General features: G+C 46.3%; 1 long non-coding RNA gene across 1 annotated transcript in view; it reads left to right on the forward strand.

The window, feature by feature from the left end:
* The window catches only part of LOC142818717 (uncharacterized), a 54,645-nt gene extending 54,086 nt beyond the window's left edge, over nt 1–559 (forward strand). Inside the window, exon 4 of the long non-coding RNA XR_012896322.1 lies at nt 34–559. This is a non-coding gene — a long non-coding RNA (uncharacterized LOC142818717). The remainder of the gene's footprint in view (nt 1–33) is intronic.
* The last annotated feature ends 5,441 nt before the right edge of the window (nt 560–6,000 follow it).

Raw genomic sequence — 6,000 nt, forward strand, 5'->3', positions numbered from 1 at the left:
CTTCCATTCTATCTGTCTGCTTATTGCTTCTAGGCACTAGAGGCTGTAGCAGTTGCGAAGATGTAAAGCTGCATGCCATCTGCAGCCTGGTGATACTGGGGGTCTGTGGCATCTATACCTTCTGAGCAATCTCGTAGAACAGTATGGACAAGGAAATGGGAAGTCGTAGACCCATAACAGGAAAAAGGCCTGAACCAAAGAACTCCATAGTTGGGTATGTTCGAAAATTGGATCATAATTGCAATTGGGCCCATCGCACAGTAATATGTTTTAGTTTATTTGATGTGTCATACATGTGATGGTTATTATGAAATGGCTTTAGAACCCTGGATGTGTAAGGATGTTGGGAATAGGGATCTTAGGTAGCATGTTATAGAATAGTTGACTAGCCGCATGAATTCATAGTGGTTAGTTGACTATTCTATAGTCCCCGAGGGCAGGGCTGTCAGCCTGTGTGCTCCGGCCTCACTCCTGGGAAGTATCAGAGGCAGCAGTGTGGAGTGCCAGATAGGAGCTAGCCTGTGAGGGAAGACAGTTTAAAAACCAGCTCCCTGCGCAGACCCGCTGCTCCGCATTGCTGCCTCTGATACAGAGGCAGAAGTGCAGGGTGGCAAGCCCCTGTCCATGGGGGATCCAACTCCCCATGGACAGAGGCTGCTGGAGGGTGGGAGGGGGAGAGGGAGGCTGCTGAGAAGTAGCCCCTGTCCACAGCAGCCTGGGCTGGCCATGGACAGAGGCTTTACTGCATCCCATGGAGCAGCCTCTGTCTGCAGTGGGCTCCTCGCAGACAGAAGCTGCTCTGTGGAATGTGGAGCAGCCTCTGTTTGCAGAGAGCTCAGACCCCTGGCAGACAGGGGCTGCTGCCACAAAGCACCCTTTGCTCGTGGTGGACCCACACTCACTGCAGGCAGGGACTGTTGCTGCAAAGCAGCCTCTGCCTGTGGTGGGCCAAGCTCGCCACAGACAGAAGCTGCACCGCATTGAGCCTGGGTCTGCTGCGGGCAGGGGCTGTTTCGCGGCAGCTTCCCCTGGCCCTCTCTCCCATGCTTCTGCACAGCGGAATTGGTGCTGGGGGGAACCGGCTTTTAAGCTGGCTCCCTCCAGCACTGGCTCCTGCTCCCCCCATTTCTACCTCTGATACAGAGACAGCAAGGGTGGGGCAGGGAAGAAAATGTGAGTAGTCAACTAGATTAACTGATAATCCTAAAATTGTTGCTTAATCGTCAAGTCATCTACTTGTTCACCTCCCTATTTGGGAATACTATATAGTTGTTTACAATGCCCAGAAAATGCATGCAATTGTTTCCCTTTTGTTAATATTCCATTTCCTGGTTTGCCTTAGGTGGTCTATTTCAAGGAATTAATTGAACATCTGGGTGCTCCAGGTAATTCGTTCTTTGCCCCAACCAACATCTGAGGCATGCTACAGTCACTCACAAATGTTCTCATTGGTATGTTGTATTGCTTAAGTACCCTCTAGGAATGTGGTATATCACTGGATAAATTATTCACCATGATATTGCTAGAACTGCTGGCTTGACATTTAATTTCAGTGGGGTACAGAATGTTTCACGCCATGGTCATTAACATTTGCTTTTACTGGAAAACCTGGTGAAATGATATATTAAAAATACAAGAAACCACCAAGAGATCACATGTTAGTGTGTAATTCTGCATTTTCCCTCAGGTCTGTACCCTAGTTGCATGGATTTTCAGATGTGATTACTGTTGGTTCTGCTGTCCTGCTGAATATACTGTGGCTCCTACCATTAGTGTGCTGAATCTAGAATCAATAGTTTCATCTGGAGGAATGGGCTTTGTTTTGTGATATAATGAAAGGTTGTAATGAAGAGTACACTTGGTTACCTCCCAGGATAGCCAGACAATCCAAAGTAAGGAGACTGTAGGGAGTTCCGTGTATGTGTGGATGAAGGGATCTCTCTTTTTAGGAAAGCACTGAAATCCCGAGTGCATTTTCCGGACTTTTAGAAGAATTGTAAAAAAACAAACAACAGAAAGCCAACCACTCCCATAGCACTTATTTCATAACAAAAATGTTGGAGAGCGGAGGAAAGAAATATCTTCCTGGCTAGTCTGCCAAACAAAGCCAAACTCCTAACTTCAGTTGTGTTGTGTCCTTACTCAAGCAAAACCCACAGTGACTCAAGTGAGAGCTTTGAGTGAGGTCAAAACCAAGGAAGGAGTTTAGTGTTTTTCTGGATTGCTATGCTAGAATAAATTACGTTCTGTTAAATCACCAGGAAAAAAGAACACCAAAAACAAACAAACCAAACCAACCAACCTGGGGTGCAGATACCCTGATGTTTTCCTCATCTGGCACACATAGTCAAAAAGCCAGTATTAACAGCTCTGTAAAACACAACATCCAAAACGGTTACTCCCTCCTTGTTATGTGTATATACCACATGCATATGGAGATGTCAGCCTGCTGTCATCCTGAGCAATTTTGCCTTCTAGTACAGGTAGAGACTCCATAATCTGGAATTCCCTAGTCTGGCAACACTCCTGGTTGATCATCTTGGCATCATCAGGGTGATCCTATGGGAGCGCTCACAGGGATAATCTGGCAGGCTAGGGCCAGGAGCATTTCTAAACTAGGGGGCTGAGAGATCGGAGCTTCAGGTGGCAGCAGAGCTACTGGGTGGAGTGTGGAGCTCCCAGTCACTGGGAACAGGTCGGCAACCATCAGAGCTGCTGGGCAGAATGCAGAGGCCAAGGCGGAACCGGGCCCCACCCCCGGGCAGCAGTAGGAGCTGCTGGGGAGAGCCCCCAGCTCCGGGTGGCAGCGTGCCCCCCCCCTCACCAGCAGGCAGAAAACCAGAGCTGCAGGGAGGAAAAATAGAGACCTCCACCCATGGGGAGAGCAGGGCCCCTGGCAGCAGCAGGATGGCCAGGAGGATAAGTGGAGGTCCTGGCATTGACCTCTCTTGGTCCGGCAAATTCCCTGGTTCAGGACCTGTCAGGCCCCGAGGGTGTTGGATGAGGGAGGTTCAACCGGTACTATAATAACACTTTGTAACATTATGGCACACAACTTTCTGGAAGCTAACAATAATATTACACCTCATTTTCCTTGGTTTATAATACCTCCTACTTAAACTGATTCTTTCTGTCTGCACCTGTCTCTTTCCCTTCCATCATTTTTATGTTACTAGTTTTCACTCAGATTAATTTTGTATACCTCTTTCTGCCTCTTACTCTCTGCCTTCCCCTTTCTTTCCCACCTGTCCTTTGTGCGTGCTGTCCTGGCTCTGCATTCTCTCTTATTCTTCCCCACTCTGTTCTGATTTCCTCATTTCCACTCCACTCATGGCTTCCTCTTGACCCATCCTGATGGCTCTCTGTGAGACCTTGCTCCAGTGGAAGCAACAGATGCTTTTCCACCACTGGAATTCAATTATCCCGTCCCTTCTGCAGGTTGACTATCAGGCTCTCTGCTTAATTATGTGAGTCATGGGTAGCTGCACATTCTCGATATCTTTTTCCCTGAGAGACCCCTCAGGTTTGGAGTCCCCGAAAGATGTAGAGTCTGTTCTGAGTGAAATCTTTGGTCTCTCCAAGGACTTGAGAGAGGAAAGTCTGTATCTTGTCAGAAGGATGGCTGCTGACTTCAAGGAGTGGCCTTGAAATGCCAAGCCTCTCCTCATTTCCTTCCTCCATAAGAGCAGAGAAGGGGAACTGTATATTTAAAGTAAGCCCTAACAGTGTCATCGTTCCAACTGGAAGGGACTCCAACACTGTGGAGAACAAGATCTTAGTATTCTGTCTCTGCAGGTTGTGAAATGACCTTAGACCAGTAGGACTTGATGGCGGAAAATATGTGGTCAGTTGATGTAGCTCGGAAGGAATCCAAAATACCCGTATGTGCCTCAGAAGAAAAACGTACACAAATGTATAGCTATGGGCTCAGCTCAGAGACACTGCAGTGTCTAAGTCTGCCCCAAAGACTTCACTGCCAAAGCAATGAAAGGGCGAGGGATGAGTCTGAGGGAGCGCAAAAGAACATGATCTCACCCTGGAGGTCTTGAGTTGCCAGGATTTTCCTGAAAAGGGAGCTGATTTTTGTGCAGACGGAATACAAGCTCTTTAATGTCCCCATTAGGAAAATTTCTATTAAAAATATAAACCCAGACACACACACTTTAATATTAATGTGAAAATTCTCCTGTTTATGAAATCATCTCTTAAGAAAAGAAGAAGCTATTTGTTAGCGAAACGAAATCCAGACAAATATTTATAGCTATGTTTGTGGCTTTTTCTGACACGGATCAACTGTTTTTAAAATCTTCCCTTTGACACCATTAAATACTGGATTGGCACTTTGTATAAAATTGATGAATGTGTTGTAAGAGTCAACAAGCAGCATGAGGGGGGAAGAAAAGAACCCCGTGCAAATAGTGCTCAGTGTAAGAACTAGAAAAAAGATCGTAATTGTCAATAGTACACAGGCAAGAAATGAGCCAACTGACATGCTGACAACCGACACGCGCCCAGGCTGCTGACAACCGACATGCACCTAGGCTCTTTTGTTTTCCCTCTCTAATCGGAGTATCAGTAGGTGCTGCCAGTATGGCAAATGCCTTTGTGAGATGCTCCCCATCTTTTCTGATTTACTCTAATTTGCTGTTTTTTCCCGGTCTCCACAAGAATATTGGCTTCTTAAGCGACAGAAAGAAAGGGCTGAGTCTCAAGAATATTACCTGCAATATCATTTTAAGGGGGAAACAAATCAAATGACCTGTGAAATATAGTGAAGTGTTGGATGAGATGTAGTAATCTCTCTCTCTCTCTCTATGTGTGTATATATATATATATATATATATATATAAATATAAAAGTTTTTCCTGCCGCGTGACAGAACATCATCAGGCTCTCTGGCTGCAAAAGTGGCCTGAGAAAGGGGGCTGGCGAGTGTAGTGAACAGGGGGCACATCCCCCTAGTATAGTTTGAACTTTTTTTTGTAAGTGAATGAATAGGTATCACCTTCGTAGGCGTAACCAATAGCCAAATGTAGCCCTATTGAAGAGAGAGATGTGTTTGCTTATATAGGTGGCAATCACTGTTGCTATCACAGGTTCCCCATTGTATTTTGATGTGCATTATATAAACTAATTATTCATATGGGGCCTGATACAAACCTTACTGAAGCCAATGGGTGTCTTTCCATGGCTTGAGAGGATTCCAATTAAGACCTGACATGTGTAAGAGGGAACTCCATTCTCTTTTCCATTTCTTCAGTGAGACAAACTCACTTCAAGTGTTAGCAGACCTAAAGGGTGGCTGTCTAGAAGGATATTGCTGGGAGAATTCTGTCAGTCCATTAGAAGGCCTAAACAAAGAATTGGTCTCCCCTTAAAAGGGTCAAGCTCCTCCAACTCTCTGAGGGTATGTCTACACTACCCCGCTAGTTCAAACTAGCGGGGTAATGTAGGCATACCGCACTTGCTAATGAAGCCCGGGATTTGAATTTCCCGGGCTTCATTAGCATAAGCGGGGAGCCGCCATTTTTAAATCCCCGCTGCTTCGAACCCCGTGTAGCGCGGCTACACGGGGCTTGAACTAGGTAGTTCGGACTAGGGTCCTATTCCGAACTACCGTTACTCCTCGTGAAACGAGGTGTACCGGTAGTTCGGAATAGGCACCCTAGTCCAAACTACCTAGTTCGAGCCCCGTGTAGCCGCGCTACACGGGGTTCGAAGCAGCGGGGATTTAAAAATGGCGGCTCCCCGCTTATGCTAATGAAGCCCGGGAAATTCAAATCCCGGGCTTCATTAGCAAGTGCGGTATGCCTACATTACCCTCCTAGTTCGAACTAGGAGGGTAGTGTAGACATACCCTGAAAGAGTAAAATCCATAGTCCAGGGTCCTCCACTCAGAGGGCCCTTGCCACAGAGTCTAGAGCAGTGTTTCTTAAATTTTTTAAGACCGAGGAACACCACACAATAATTTTTTTATGAGGAACACCAAAGATTTTTTTT

Source organism: Pelodiscus sinensis, chromosome 17 (genome assembly GCF_049634645.1).
Source record: "Pelodiscus sinensis isolate JC-2024 chromosome 17, ASM4963464v1, whole genome shotgun sequence".
Lineage (NCBI taxonomy): Eukaryota > Metazoa > Chordata > Testudines > Trionychidae > Pelodiscus > Pelodiscus sinensis.